Raw genomic sequence first — 17,483 nt, 5'->3', positions numbered from 1 at the left:
ACTCAGTAGAACACTCGCCCCGGCTCACGATCTCACATTCCTGCACACCTCAGCTTCAGCTGCCACTCAGTAGAACACTCGCCCCGGCTCACGATCTCACATTCCTGCACACCTCAGCTTCAGCTGCCACTCAGTAGAACACTCGCCCAGGCTCACGATCTCACATTCCTGCACACCTCAGCTTCAGCTGCCACTCAGTAGAACACTCGCCCTGGCTCACAATCTCACATTCCTTAACACCTCAGCTTCTGCTGCCACTGAGTAGAACACTAGCCCCGGCTCAAGATCTCACATTCCTGCACACCTCAGCTTCAGCTGCCACTCAGTAGTACACTCGCCCCGGCTCAAGATCTCACATTCCTGCACACCTCAGCTTCAGCTGGCACTCAGTAGAACACTCGCCCCGGCTCACGATCTCACATTTCTGCACACCTCAGCTTCAGCTGCCACTCAGTAGAACACTCGCCCATGCTCACGATCTCACATTCCTGCACACCCCAGCTTCAGCTGCCACTCAGTAGAACACTAGCCCCGGCTCACGATCTCACATTCCTGCACACCTCAGCTTCAGCTGCCACTCAGTAGAACACTCGCCCATGCTCACGATCTCACATTCCTGCACACCTCAGCTTCAGCTGCCACTCAGTAGAACACTAGCCCCGGCTCACGATCTCACATTCCTGCACACCTCAGCTTCAGCTGGCACTTAGTAGAAGACTCGCCCAGGCTCACGATCTCACATTCCTGCACACCTCAGCTTCAGCTGCCACTCAGTAGAACACTAGCCCCGGCTCATGATCTGACATTCCTGGACACCTCAGCTTCAGCTGCCACTCAGTAGAACACTAGCCCTGGCTCAAGATCTGACATTCATGCACACCTCAGCTTCAGCTGCCACTCAGTAGAACACTAGCCCCGGCTCAAGATCTCACATTCCTGCAGAACTCAGCTTCAGCTGCCACTCAGTAGAACACTCACCCAAGCTCACGATCTCACATTCCTGCACACCTCAATTTCAGCTGCCACTCAGTAGAACACCCGCCCAGGCTCATGAGCTCACATTCCTGCACACCTCAGCTTCAGCTGCCACTCAGTAGAACACTCCCCCAGGCTCACGATCTCACATTCCTGCACACCTCAGCTTCAGTTGCCACTCAGTAGAACACTCGCCCAGGCTTACGATCTCACATTCCTGCACACCGCAGCTTCAGCTGCCACTCAGTAGAACACTCGCCCAGGCTCACGATCTCACATTCCTGCACACCTCAGCTTCAGCTGCCACTCAGTAGAACACTAGCCCCGGCTCATGATCTGACATTCCTGCACACCTCAGCTTCAGCTGCCACTCAGTAGAACACTAGCCCATGCTCACGATCTCACATTCCTGCACACCTCAACTTCAGCTGCCACTCAGTAGAAAACTAGCCACGGCTCACGATCTCACATTCCTGCACACCCCAGCTTCAGCTGCCACTCAGTAGAACATTCGCCCAGGCTCACGATCTCACATTCCTGCACACCTCAGCTTCTGCTGCCACTCAGTAAAACACTAGTCCCGGGTCATGATCTCAAATTCCTGCACACCTCAGTGTCAGCTGCCACTCAGTACAACACTAGCCCCGGCTCACAATCTCACATTCCTGCACACCTCAGCTTCAGCTGCCACTCAGTAGAACACTAGCCCAGGCTCACGATCTCACATTCCGTACGCCTCAGCTTCAGCTGCCACTCAGTAGAACACTAGCCCCGGGTCATGATCTCACATTCCTGCACACCTCAGCATCAGCTGACACTCAGTAGAACACTCGCCCATGCTCATGATCTCACATTCCTGCAGACCTCAGCTTCAGCTGCCACTCAGTAGAAACCTCGCCCAGGCTCACGATCTCACATTCCTGCACACCTCAGCTTCAGCTGCCACTTAGTAGAACACTCGCTCAGGCTCACGATCTCACATTCCTGCACACCTCAGCTTCAGCTGCCACTCAGTAGAACACTAGCCCCGGCTCACGATCTCACATTCCTGCACACCTCAGCTTCAGCTGCCACTCAGTAGAACACTAGCCCCGGCTCATGATCTCACATTCCTGCACATTCCTGCACACCTCAGCTTCAGCTGCCACTCAGTGGAACACTAGCCCCGGATTATGATCTCACATTCCTGCAGACCTCAGCTTCAGCTGCCACTCAGTAGAACACTCACCCAGGGTCACGATCTAACATTCCTATACACACCTCAGCTGCAGTTGCCACTCAGTAGAATACTAGCCCCGGCTCATGATCTCACATTCCTGCAGACCTCAGCTTCAGCTGCCACTCAGTAGAAACCTCGCCCAGGCTCACGATCTCACATTCCTGCACACACCTCAGCTTCAGCTGCCACTTAGTAGAACACTCGCTCAGGCTCACGTACTCACATTCCTGCACACCTCAGCTTCAGCTGCCACTCAGTAGAACACTAGCCCAGGCTCACGATCTCACATTCCTTAACACCTCAGCTTCTGCTGCCACTGAGTAGAACACTAGCCCCGGCTCAAGATCTCACATTCCTGCACACCTCAGCTTCAGCTGCCACTCAGTAGAACACTCGCCCAGGCTCACGATCTCACATTCCTGCACACCTCAGCTTCAGCTGCCACTCAGTAGAACACTAGCCCCGGCTCACGATCTCACATTCCTGCATACCTCAGCTTCAGCTGGCACTCAGTAGAAGACTCGCCCAGGCTCACGATCTCACATTCCTGCACACCTCAGCTTCAGCTGCCACTCAGTAGAACACTAGCCCCGGCTCATGATCAGACATTCCTGCACACCTCAGCTTCAGCTGCCACTCAGTAGAACACTAGCCCCGGCTCAAGATCTGACATTCCTGCACACCTCAGCTTCAGCTGCCACTCAGTAGAACACTAGCCCCGGCTCAAGATCTCACATTCCTGCAGAACTCAGCTTCAGCTGCCACTCAGTAGAACACTCGCCCATGCTCACGATCTCACATTCCTGCACACCTCAATTTCAGCTGCCACTCAGTAGAACACCCGCCCAGGCTCATGAGCTCACATTCCTGCACACCTCAGCTTCAGCTGCCACTCAGTAGAACACTCCCCCAGGCTCACGATCTCACATTCCTGCACACCTCAGCTTCAGTTGCCACTCAGTAGAACACTCACCCAGGCTCACGATCTCACATTCCTGCACACCGCAGCTTCAGCTGCCACTCAGTAGAACTCTCGCCCAGGCTCACGATCTCACATTCCTGCACACCTCAGCTTCAGCTGCCACTCAGTAGAACACTCGCCCCGGCTCACGATCTCACATTCCTGCACACCTCAGCTTCAGCTGCCACTCAGTAGAACACTCGCCCCGGCTCACGATCTCACATTCCTGCACACCTCAGCTTCAGCTGCCACTCAGTAGAACACTCGCCCTGGCTCACGATCTCACATTCCTTAACACCTCAGCTTCTGCTGCCACTGAGTAGAACACTAGCCCCGGCTCAAGATCTCACATTCCTGCACACCTCAGCTTCAGCTGCCACTCAGTAGAAGACTCGCCCAGGCTCACGATCTCACATTCCTGCACACCTCAGCTTCAGCTGCCACTCAGTAGAACACTAGCCCCGGCTCATGATCTGACATTCCTGCACACCTCAGCTCCAGCTGCCACTCAGTAGAACACTAGCCCATGCTCAAGATCTCACATTCCTGCACACCTCAACTTCAGCTGCCACTCAGTAGAAAACTAGCCCCGGCTCACGATCTCACATTCCTGCACACCCCAGCTTCAGCTGCCACTCAGTAGAACATTCGCCCAGGCTCACGATCTCACATTCCTGCACACCTCAGCTTCTGCTGCCACTCAGTAGAACACTAGCCCCGGGTCATGATCTCAAATTCCTGCACACCTCAGCGTCAGCTGCCACTCAGTACAACACTAGCCCCGGCTCACAATCTCACATTCCTGCACACCTCAGCTTCAGCTGCCACTCAGTAGAACACTAGCCCAGGCTCACGATCTCACATTCCTGCACACCTCAGCTTCACCTGCCACTCAGTAGAACATTCACCCAGGCTCATGATCTCACATTCCTGCACACCTCAGCTTCAGCTGCCACTCAGTAGAACAATAGCCCCGGGTCGTGATCTCACATTCCTGCACACCTCAGCTTCAGCTGCCACTCAGTAGAACACTAGCCCCGGCTCACGATCTCACATTCCTGCACACCTCAGCTTCAGCTGCCACTCAGTAGAACACTAGCCCCGGCTCATGATCTCACATTCCTGCACACCTCAGCTTCAGATGCCACTCAGTGGAACACTAGCCCCGGATTATGATCTCACATTCCTGCAGACCTCAGCTTCAGCTGCCACTCAGTAGAACACTCACCCAGGGTCACAATCTCACATTCCTGCACACCTCAGCTTCAGCTGCCACTCAGTAGAACACTCACCCAGGGTCACAATCTCACATTCCTGCACACCTCAGCTTCAGTTGCCACTCAGTAGAAACCTCGCCCAGGCTCACGATCTCACATTCCTGCACACCTCAGCTTCAGCTGCCACTCAGTAGAAGACTCGCCCAGGCTCACGATCTCACATTCCTGCACACCTCAGCTTCAGCTGCCACTCAGTAGAACACTAGCCCCAGCTCATGATCTGACATTCCTGCACACCTCAGCTTCAGCTGCCACTCAGTAGAACACTAGCCCATGCTCACGATCTCACATTCCTGCACACCTCAACTTCAGCTGCCACTCAGTAGAAAACTAGCCCCGGCTCACGATCTCACATTCCTGCACACCCCAGCTTCAGCTGCCACTCAGTAGAACATTCGCCCAGGCTCACGATCTCACATTCCTGCACACCTCAGCTTCTGCTGCCACTCAGTAAAACACTAGTCCCGGGTCATGATCTCAAATTCCTGCACACCTCAGTGTCAGCTGCCACTCAGTACAACACTAGCCCCGGCTCACAATCTCACATTCCTGCACACCTCAGCTTCAGCTGCCACTCAGTAGAACACTAGCCCAGGCTCACGATCTCACATTCCGTACGCCTCAGCTTCAGCTGCCACTCAGTAGAACACTAGCCCCAGGTCATGATCTCACATTCCTGCACACCTCAGCATCAGCTGACACTCAGTAGAACACTCGCCCATGCTCATGATCTCACATTCCTGCAGACCTCAGCTTCAGCTGCCACTCAGTAGAAACCTCGCCCAGGCTCACGATCTCACATTCCTGCACACCTCAGCTTCAGCTGCCACTTAGTAGAACACTCGCTCTGGCTCACGATCTCACATTCCTGCACACCTCAGCTTCAGCTGCCACTCAGTAGAACACTAGCCCCGGCTCACGATCTCACATTCCTGCACACCTCAGCTTCAGCTGCCACTCAGTAGAACACTAGCCCCGGCTCATGATCTCACATTCCTGCACATTCCTGCACACCTCAGCTTCAGCTGCCACTCAGTGGAACACTAGCCCCGGATTATGATCTCACATTCCTGCAGACCTCAGCTTCAGCTGCCACTCAGTAGAACACTCACCCAGGGTCACGATCTAACATTCCTATACACACCTCAGCTGCAGTTGCCACTCAGTAGAATACTAGCCCCGGCTCATGATCTCACATTCCTGCAGACCTCAGCTTCAGCTGCCACTCAGTAGAAACCTCGCCCAGGCTCACGATCTCACATTCCTGCACACCTCAGCTTCAGCTGCCACTTAGTAGAACACTCGCTCAGGCTCACGTACTCACATTCCTGCACACCTCAGCTTCAGCTGCCACTCAGTAGAACACTAGCCCCGGCTCACGATCTCACATTCCTTAACACCTCAGCTTCTGCTGCCACTGAGTAGAACACTAGCCCCGGCTCAAGATCTCACATTCCTGCACACCTCAGCTTCAGCTGCCACTCAGTAGAACACTCGCCCAGGCTCACGATCTCACATTCCTGCACACCTCAGCTTCAGCTGCCACTCAGTAGAACACTAGCCCCGGCTCACGATCTCACATTCCTGCATACCTCAGCTTCAGCTGGCACTCAGTAGAAGACTCGCCCAGGCTCACGATCTCACATTCCTGCACACCTCAGCTTCAGCTGCCACTCAGTAGAACACTAGCCCCGGCTCATGATCAGACATTCCTGCACACCTCAGCTTCAGCTGCCACTCAGTAGAACACTAGCCCCGGCTCAAGATCTGACATTCCTGCACACCTCAGCTTCAGCTGCCACTCAGTAGAACACTAGCCCCGGCTCAAGATCTCACATTCCTGCAGAACTCAGCTTCAGCTGCCACTCAGTAGAACACTCGCCCATGCTCACGATCTCACATTCCTGCACACCTCAATTTCAGCTGCCACTCAGTAGAACACCCGCCCAGGCTCATGAGCTCACATTCCTGCACACCTCAGCTTCAGCTGCCACTCAGTAGAACACTCCCCCAGGCTCACGATCTCACATTCCTGCACACCTCAGCTTCAGTTGCCACTCAGTAGAACACTCGCCCCGGCTCACGATCTCACATTCCTGCACACCTCAGCTTCAGCTGCCACTCAGTAGAACACTCGCCCCGGCTCACGATCTCACATTCCTGCACACCTCAGCTTCAGCTGCCACTCAGTAGAACACTCGCCCTGGCTCACGATCTCACATTCCTTAACACCTCAGCTTCAGCTGCCACTGAGTAGAACACTAGCCCCGGCTCAAGATCTCACATTCCTGCACACCTCAGCTTCAGCTGCCACTCAGTAGAAGACTCGCCCAGGCTCACGATCTCACATTCCTGCACACCTCAGCTTCAGCTGCCACTCAGTAGAACACTAGCCTCGGCTCATGATCTGACATTCCTGCACACCTCAGCTCCAGCTGCCACTCAGTAGAACACTAGCCCATGCTCAAGATCTCACATTCCTGCACACCTCAACTTCAGCTGCCACTCAGTAGAAAACTAGCCCCGGCTCACGATCTCACATTCCTGCACACCCCAGCTTCAGCTGCCACTCAGTAGAACATTCGCCCAGGCTCACGATCTCACATTCCTGCACACCTCAGCTTCTGCTGCCACTCAGTAAAACACTAGCCCCGGGTCATGATCTCAAATTCCTGCACACCTCAGCGTCAGCTGCCACTCAGTACAACACTAGCCCCGGCTCACAATCTCACATTCCTGCACACCTCAGCTTCAGCTGCCACTCAGTAGAACACTAGCCCAGGCTCACGATCTCACATTCCGTACGCCTCAGCTTCAGCTGCCACTCAGTAGAACACTAGCCCCGGGTCATGATCTCACATTCCTGCACACCTCAGCATCAGCTGACACTCAGTAGAACACTCGCCCATGCTCACGATCTCACATTCCTGCACACCTCAGCTTCACCTGCCACTCAGTAGAACATTCACCCAGGCTCATGATCTCACATTCCTGCACACCTCAGCTTCAGCTGCCACTCAGTAGAACAATAGCCCCGGGTCATGATCTCACATTCCTGCACACCTCAGCTTCAGCTGCCACTCAGTAGAACACTAGCCCGGCTCACGATCTCACATTCCTGCACACCTCAGCTTCAGCTGCCACTCAGTAGAACACTAGCCCCGGCTCATGATCTCACATTCCTGCACACCTCAGCTTCAGCTGCCACTCAGTGGAACACTAGCCCCGGATTATGATCTCACATTCCTGCAGACCTCAGCTTCAGTTGCCACTCAGTAGAACACTCACCCAGGGTCACAATCTCACATTCCTGCACACCTCAGCTTCAGCTGCCACTCAGTAGAACACTCACCCAGGGTCACAATCTCACATTCCTGCACACCTCAGCTTCAGTTGCCACTCAGTAGAAACCTCGCCCAGGCTCACAATCTCACATTCCTGCACACCTCACCTTCAGCTGCCACTTAGTACAACACTCGCTCAGGCTCACGTACTCACATTCCTGCACACCTCAGCTTCAGCTGCCACTCAGTAGAACACTCGCTCAGGCTCATGTACTCACATTCCTGCACACCTCAGCTTCAGCAGCACTCAGTAGAAGACTCGCCCAGGCTCACGATCTCACATTCCTGCACACCTCAGCTTCAGCTGCCACTCAGTAGAACACTAGCCCCGGCTCATGATCTGACATTCCTGCACACCTCAGCTTCAGCTGCCACTCAGAAGAACACTAGCCCCGGCTCAAGATCTGACATTCCTGCACACCTCAGCTTCAGCTGCCACTCAGTAGAACACTAGCCCCGGCTCAAGATCTCACATTCCTGCAGAACTCAGCTTCAGCTGCCACTCAGTAGAACACTCGCCCATGCTCACGATCTCACATTCCTGCACACCTCAATTTCAGCTGCCACTCAGTAGAACACCCGCCCAGGCTCATGAGCTCACATTCCTGCACACCTCAGCTTCAGCTGCCACTCAGTAGAACACTCCCCCAGGCTCACGATCTCACATTCCTGCACACCTCAGCTTCAGTTGCCACTTAGTAGAACACTCGCCCAGGCTCACGATCTCACATTCCTGCACACCGCAGCTTCAGCTGCCACTCAGTAGAACACTCGCCCAGGCTCACGATCTCACATTCCTGCACACCTCAGCTTCAGCTGCCACTCAGTAGAACACTCGCCCCGGCTCACGATCTCACATTCCTGCACACCTCAGCTTCAGCTGCCACTCAGTAGAACACTCGCCCCGGCTCACGATCTCACATTCCTGCACACCTCAGCTTCAGCTGCCACTCAGTAGAACACTCGCCCTGGCTCACGATCTCACATTACTTAACACCTCAGCTTCTGCTGCCACTGAGTAGAACACTAGCCCCGGCTCAAGATCTCACATTCCTTAACACCTCAGCTTCTGCTGCCACTGAGTAGAACACTAGCCCCGGCTCAAGATCTCACATTCCTGCACACCTCAGCTTCAGCTGCCACTCAGTAGAAGACTCATCCAGGCTCACGATCTCACATTCCTGCACACCTCAGCTTCAGCTGCCACTCAGTAGAACACTAGCCCCGGCTCATGATCTGACATTCATGCACACCTCAGCTTCAGGTGCCACTCAGTAGAACACTAGCCCAGGCTCACGAGCTCACATTCCTGCACACCTCAGATTCAGCTGCCACTCAGTAGAACACTCGCCCCGGCTCACGATCTCACATTCCTGCACACCTCAGCTTCAGCTGCCACTCAGTAGAACACTCGCCCGTGCTCACGATCTCACATTCCTGCACACCTCAGCTTCAGCTGCCACTCAGTAGAACACTAGCCCCGGCTCAAGATCTGACATTCATGCACACCTCAGCTTCAGCTGCCACTCAGTAGAACACTAGCCCCGGCTCAAGATCTCACATTCCTGCAGAACTCAGCTTCAGCTGCCACTCAGTAGATCACTAGCCCCGGCTCATGATCTCACATTCCTGCACACCTCAGCTTCAGCTGCCACTCAGTGGAACACTAGCCCCGGATTATGATCTCACATTCCTGCAGACCTCAGCTTCAGCTGCCACTCAGTAGAACACTCACCCAGGGTCACAATCTCACATTCCTGCACACCTCAGCTTCAGCTGCCACTCAGTAGAACACTCACCCAGGGTCACAATCTCACATTCCTGCACACCTCAGCTTCAGTTGCCACTCAGTAGAAACCTCGCCCAGGCTCACGATCTCACATTCCTGCACACCTCACCTTCAGCTGCCACTTAGTACAACACTCGCTCAGGCTCACATACTCACATTCCTGCACACATCAGCTTCAGCTGCCACTCAGTAGAACACTCGCTCAGGCTCATGTACTCACATTCCTGCACACCTCAGCTTCAGCAGCACTCAGTAGAACACTCGCCCTGGCTCACGATCTCACATTCCTGCACACCTCAGCTTCAGCTGCCACTCAGTAGAACACTAGCCCCGGCTCACGATCTCACATTCCTGCCCACCTAAGCTTCAGCTGGAACTCAGTAGAAGACTCGCCCAGGCTCACTATCTCACATTCCTGCACACCTCAGCTTCAGCTGCCACTCAGTAGAACACTAGCCCATGCTCACGATCTCACATTCCTGCACACCTCAACTTCAGCTGCCACTCAGTGGAACACTCCCCCAGGCTCACGATCTCACATTCCTGCACACCTCAGCTTCAGCTGCCACTCAGTAGAACACTCGCCAAGGCTCACGATCTCACATTCCTGCACCTCAGCTTCAGCTGCCACTCAGTAGAACACTCGCCCCAGCTCACGATCTCACATTGCTGCACACCTCAGCTTCAGAATCCACTCAGTAGAACACTAGCCCTGGCTCACGATCTCACATTCCTTAACACCTCAGCTTCAGCTGCCACTCAGTAGAACACTCGCCCCAGCTCACGATCTCACATTCCTGCACACCTCAGCTTCAGCTGCCACTCAGTAGAACACTCGCCCCGGCTCACGATCTCACATTCCTGCACACCTCAGCTTCAGCTGCCACTCAGTAGAACACTCGCCCCAGCTCACGATCTCACATTCCTGCACACCTCAGCTTCAGCTGCCACTCAGTAGAACACTCGCCCCGGTTCACGATCTCACATTCCTTAACACCTCAGCTTCTGCTGCCACTGAGTAGAACACTAGCCCCGGCTCAAGATCTCACATTCCTTAACACCTCAGCTTCTGCTGCCACTGAGTAGAACACTAGCCCCGGCTCAAGATCTCACATTCCTGCACACCTCAGCTTCAGCTGCCACTCAGTAGAAGACTCATCCAGGCTCACGATCTCACATTCCTGCACACCTCAGCTTCAGCTGCCACTCAGTAGAACACTAGCCCCGGCTCATGATCTGACATTCATGCACACCTCAGCTTCAGCTGCCACTCAGTAGAACACTAGCCCAGGCTCACGAGCTCACATTCCTGCACACCTCAGATTCAGCTGCCACTCAGTAGAACACTCGCCCCGGCTCACGATCTCACATTCCTGCACACCTCAGCTTCAGCTGCCACTCAGTAGAACACTAGCCCCGGCTCACGATCGCACATTCCTGCACACCTTAGCTTCAGCTGCCACTCAGTAGAACACTAGCCCCGGCTCATGATCTCACATTCCTGCACTTCTCAGCTTCAGGTGCCACTCAGTAGAACACTCGCCCAGGCTCACGATCTCACATTCCTGCACACCTCAGCTTTAGCTGCCACTCAGTAGAACACTCGCCCATGCTCACGATCTCACATTCCTAAACACCTCAGCTTCAGCTGCCACTCAGTAGAACACTCGCCCAGGCTCATGAGCTCACATTCCTGCACACCTCAGCTTCAGCTGCCACTCAGTAGAACAATCGCCCAGGCACACGATCGCACATTCCTGCACACCTCAGCTTCAGCTGCACTCAGTAGAACACTCGCCCTGGCTCACGATCTCACATTCCTGCACACCTCAGCTTCAGCTGCACTCAGTAGAACACTCGCCCTGGCTCACGATCTCACATTCCTGCACACCTCAGCTTCAGCTGCCACTCAGTAGAAGACTCGCCCCGGCTCACGATCTCACATTCCTGCACACCTCAGCTTCAGCTGCCACTCAGTAGAACACGCGCCCCGGCTCACGATCTCACATTTCTGCACACCTCAGCTTCAGCTGCCACTCAGTAGAACACTCGCCCATGCTCACGATCTCACATTCCTGCACACCTCAGCTTTAGCTGCCACTCAGTAGAACACGCGCCCCGGCTCACGATCTCACATTCCTGCACAACTCAGCTTCAGCTGCCACTCAGTAGAACACTCGCCCCGGCTCACGATCTCACATTCCTGCACACCTCAGCTTCAGCTGGCACTCAGTAGAACACTCGCCCCGGCTCACGATCTCACATTTCTGCACACCCCAGCTTCAGCTGCCACTCAGTAGAACACTCGCCCCGGCTCAAGATCTCACATTCCTGCACTCCTCAGCTTCAGCTGCCCCTCAGTAGAACACTCGCCCAGGCTCACGATCTCACATTCCTGCACACCTCAGCTTCAGCTGCCACTCAGTAGAACACTCCCCCAGGCTCACAATCTCACATTCCTGCACACCTCAGCTTCAGCTGCCACTCAGTAGAACACTCGCCCAGGCTCACGATCTCACATTCCTGCACACCTCAGCTTCAGCTGCCACTCAGTAGAACACTCGCCAAGGCTCACGATCTCACATTCCTGCACACATCAGCTTCAGCTGCACTCAGTAGAACACTCGCCCATGCTCACGATCTCACATTCCTGCACACCTCACCTTCAGCTGCACTCAGTAGAACACTCGCCCATGCTCACGATCTCACATCCCTGCACACCTCAGCTTCAGCTGCCACTCAGTAGAACACTCGCCCAGGCTCCCGATCTCACATCCCTGCACACCTCACCTTCAGCTGCACTCAGTAGAACACTCGCCCATGCTCACGATCTCACATTCCTGCACACCTCACCTTCAGCTGCACTCAGTAGAACACTCGCCCATGCTCACGATCTCACATTCCTGCACACCTCAGCTTCAGCTGCCACTCAGTAGAACACTAGCATCGGCTAACAATCTCACATTCCTGCACACCTCAGCTTCAGCTGCCACTCAGTAGAACACTCGCCCAGGTTCCCGATCTCACATTCCTGCACACCTCAGCTTCAGCTGCCACTCAGTAGAACACTCGCCCCGGCTCCCGATCTCACATTCCTGCACACCTCAGCTTCAGCTGCCACTCAGTAGAACACTCGCCCCGGCTCACGATCTCACATTCCTGCACACCTCAGCTTCCGCTGCCACTCAGTAGAACACTATCCCCGGCTCACAATCTCACATTCCTGCACACCTCATCTTCAGCTGCCACTCAGTAGAACACTCCCCGGATAACGATCTCACATTCCTGCACACCTCAGCTTCAGCTGCCACTCAGTAGAACACTCGCCCAGGCTAACGATCTCACATTCCTGCACACCTCAGCTTCAGCTGCCACTCAGTAGAACACTAGCCCCGGCTAACGATCTCACATTCCTGCACACCTCAGCTTCAGCTGCCACTCAGTAGAACACTCGCCCAGGCTCCCGATCTCACATTCCTGCACACCTCAGCTTCAGCTGCCACTCAGTAGAACACTCGCCCAGGCTCACGATCTCACATTCCTGCACACCTCAGCTTCATCTGCCACTCAGTAGAACACTCGCCCAGGCTCACGATCTCACATTCCTGCACACCTTAGCTTCCGCTGCCACTCAGTAGAACACTCACCCCGGCTCACGATCTCACATTCCTGCACACCTCATCTTCAGCTGCCACTCAGTAGAACATTCGCCCAGGCTAACGATCTCACATTCCTGCAGACCTCAGATTCAGCTGCCATTCAGTAGAACACTCGCCCAGGCTCACGATCTCACATTCCTGCACACCTCAGCTTCAGCTGCCATTCCGTAGAACACTCGCCCAGGCTAACAATCTCACATTCCTGCACACCTCAGCTTCAGCTGCCACTCAGTAGAACACTCGCCCAGGCTCCCGATCTCACATTCCTGCACACCTCAGCTTCAGCTGCCACTCAGTAGAACACTCGCCCAGGCTCCCAATCTCACATTATTGCACACCTAAACTGCCACTCAGTAGAACACTCGCCCAGGCTAACGATCTCACATTCCTGCACACCTCAGCTTCAGCTGCCACTCAGTAGAACACTCACCCCGGCTCACAATCTCACATTCCTGCACACCTCAGTTTCAACTGCCACTCAGTAGAACACTCACCCTGGCTCACAATCTCACATTCCTGCACACCTCAGCTGCTACTCAGTAGAACACTCGCCCAGGCTAACGATCTCACATTCCTGCACACCTCAGCTTCAGCTGCCACTCAGTAGAACACTCGCCCAGGCTCCCGATCTCACATTCCTGCACACCTCAGCTTCAGCTGCCACTCAGTAGAACACTCGCCCAGGCTCCCAATCTCACATTCCTGCACACCTAAACTGCCACTCAGTAGAACACTCGCCCAGGCTAACGATCTCACATTCCTGCACACCTCAGCATCAGCTGACACTCAGTAGAACACTCTCCCATGCTCACGATCTCACATTCCTGCACACCTCAGCTGCTACTCAGTAGAACACTCGCCCAGGCTAACGATCTCACATTCCTGCACACCTCAGCTTCAGCTGCCACTCAGTAGAACACTCGCCCAGGCTCCCGATCTCACATTCCTGCACACCTCAGCTTCAGCTGCCACTCAGTAGAACACTCGCCCAGGCTCCCAATCTCACATTCCTGCACACCTAAACTGCCACTCAGTAGAACACCCGCCCAGGCTCATGAGCTCACATTCCTGCACACCTCAGCTTCAGCTGCCACTCAGTAGAACACTCCCCCAGGCTCACGATCTCACATTCCTGCACACCTCAGCTTCAGTTGCCACTCAGTAGAACACTCGCCCAGGCTTACGATCTCACATTCCTGCACACCGCAGCTTCAGCTGCCACTCAGTAGAACACTCGCCCAGGCTCACGATCTCACATTCCTGCACACCTCAGCTTCAGCTGCCACTCAGTAGAACACTCGCCCCGGCTCACGATCTCACATTCCTGCACACCTCAGCTTCAGCTGCCACTCAGTAGAACACTCGCCCCGGCTCACGATCTCACATTCCTGCACACCTCAGCTTCAGCTGCCACTCAGTAGAACACTCGCCCCGGCTCACAATCTCACATTCCTTAACACCTCAGCTTCTGCTGCCACTGAGTAGAACACTAGCCCCGGCTCAAGATCTCACATTCCTGCACACCTCAGCTTCAGCTGCCACTCAGTAGAAGACTCGCCCAGGCTCACGATCTCACATTCCTGCACACCTCAGCTTCAGCTGCCACTCAGTAGAACACTAGCCCCGGCTCATGATCTGACATTCCTGCACACCTCAGCTTCAGCTGCCACTCAGTAGAACACTAGCCCATGCTCACGATCTCACATTCCTGCACACCTCAACTTCAGCTGCCACTCAGTAGAAAACTAGCCACGGCTCACGATCTCACATTCCTGCACACCCCAGCTTCAGCTGCCACTCAGTAGAACATTCGCCCAGGCTCACGATCTCACATTCCTGCACACCTCAGCTTCTGCTGCCACTCAGTAAAACACTAGTCCCGGGTCATGATCTCAAATTCCTGCACACCTCAGTGTCAGCTGCCACTCAGTACAACACTAGCCCCGGCTCACAATCTCACATTCCTGCACACCTCAGCTTCAGCTGCCACTCAGTAGAACACTAGCCCAGGCTCACGATCTCACATTCCGTACGCCTCAGCTTCAGCTGCCACTCAGTAGAACACTAGCCCCGGGTCATGATCTCACATTCCTGCACACCTCAGCATCAGCTGACACTCAGTAGAACACTCGCCCATGCTCATGATCTCACATTCCTGCAGACCTCAGCTTCAGCTGCCACTCAGTAGAAACCTCGCCCAGGCTCACGATCTCACATTCCTGCACACCTCAGCTTCAGCTGCCACTTAGTAGAACACTCGCTCAGGCTCACGATCTCACATTCCTGCACACCTCAGCTTCAGCTGCCACTCAGTAGAACACTAGCCCCGGCTCACGATCTCACATTCCTGCACACCTCAGCTTCAGCTGCCACTCAGTAGAACACTAGCCCCGGCTCATGATCTCACATTCCTGCACATTCCTGCACACCTCAGCTTCAGCTGCCACTCAGTGGAACACTAGCCCCGGATTATGATCTCACATTCCTGCAGACCTCAGCTTCAGCTGCCACTCAGTAGAACACTCACCCAGGGTCACGATCTAACATTCCTATACACACCTCAGCTGCAGTTGCCACTCAGTAGAATACTAGCCCCGGCTCATGATCTCACATTCCTGCAGACCTCAGCTTCAGCTGCCACTCAGTAGAAACCTCGCCCAGGCTCACGATCTCACATTCCTGCACACCTCAGCTTCAGCTGCCACTTAGTAGAACACTCGCTCAGGCTCACGTACTCACATTCCTGCACACCTCAGCTTCAGCTGCCACTCAGTAGAACACTAGCCCAGGCTCACGATCTCACATTCCTTAACACCTCAGCTTCTGCTGCCACTGAGTAGAACACTAGCCCCGGCTCAAGATCTCACATTCCTGCACACCTCAGCTTCAGCTGCCACTCAGTAGAACACTCGCCCAGGCTCACGATCTCACATTCCTGCACACCTCAGCTTCAGCTGCCACTCAGTAGAACACTAGCCCCGGCTCACGATCTCACATTCCTGCATACCTCAGCTTCAGCTGGCACTCAGTAGAAGACTCGCCCAGGCTCACGATCTCACATTCCTGCACACCTCAGCTTCAGCTGCCACTCAGTAGAACACTAGCCCCGGCTCATGATCAGACATTCCTGCACACCTCAGCTTCAGCTGCCACTCAGTAGAACACTAGCCCCGGCTCAAGATCTGACATTCCTTCACACCTCAGCTTCAGCTGCCACTCAGTAGAACACTAGCCCCGGCTCAAGATCTCACATTCCTGCAGAACTCAGCTTCAGCTGCCACTCAGTAGAACACTCGCCCATGCTCACGATCTCACATTCCTGCACACCTCAATTTCAGCTGCCACTCAGTAGAACACTCCCCCAGGCTCACGATCTCACATTCCTGCACACCTCAGCTTCAGTTGCCACTCAGTAGAACACTCACCCAGGCTCACGATCTCACATTCCTGCACACCGCAGCTTCAGCTGCCACTCAGTAGAACTCTCGCCCAGGCTCACGATCTCACATTCCTGCACACCTCAGCTTCAGCTGCCACTCAGTAGAACACTCGCCCCGGCTCACGATCTCACATTCCTGCACACCTCAGCTTCAGCTGCCACTCAGTAGAACACTCGCCCCGGCTCACGATCTCACATTCCTGCACACCTCAGCTTCAGCTGCCACTCAGTAGAACACTCGCCCTGGCTCACGATCTCACATTCCTTAACACCTCAGCTTCTGCTGCCACTGAGTAGAACACTAGCCCCGGCTCAAGATCTCACATTCCTGCACACCTCAGCTTCAGCTGCCACTCAGTAGAAGACTCGCCCAGGCTCACGATCTCACATTCCTGCACACCTCAGCTTCAGCTGCCACTCAGTAGAACACTAGCCCCGGCTCATGATCTGACATTCCTGCACACCTCAGCTCCAGCTGCCACTCAGTAGAACACTAGCCCATGCTCAAGATCTCACATTCCTGCACACCTCAACTTCAGCTGCCACTCAGTAGAAAACTAGCCCCGGCTCACGATCTCACATTCCTGCACACCCCAGCTTCAGCTGCCACTCAGTAGAACATTCGCCCAGGCTCACGATCTCACATTCCTGCACACCTCAGCTTCTGCTGCCACTCAGTAGAACACTAGCCCCGGGTCATGATCTCAAATTCCTGCACACCTCAGCGTCAGCTGCCACTCAGTACAACACTAGCCCCGGCTCACAATCTCACATTCCTGCACACCTCAGCTTCAGCTGCCACTCAGTAGAACACTAGCCC

At 54.5% G+C, this 17,483-nt stretch overlaps 1 protein-coding gene across 1 annotated transcript in view; it reads right to left on the bottom strand.

Moving 5' to 3' along the window:
• Positions 1–17,483, bottom strand: part of LOC138522692 (ly6/PLAUR domain-containing protein 2-like) — a 607,174-nt gene that overhangs the window by 434,033 nt on the left and 155,658 nt on the right. The gene's annotated exons all lie outside the window — the stretch shown is intronic.

This window comes from Ambystoma mexicanum, chromosome 1q, assembly GCF_040938575.1.
Source record: "Ambystoma mexicanum isolate Mex_15411 chromosome 1q, UKY_AmexF1_1, whole genome shotgun sequence".
NCBI lineage: Eukaryota > Metazoa > Chordata > Amphibia > Caudata > Ambystomatidae > Ambystoma > Ambystoma mexicanum.
Note: the sequence above shows the minus strand (reverse complement) of the source record. Positions and strands in the feature narration are given on the sequence as shown.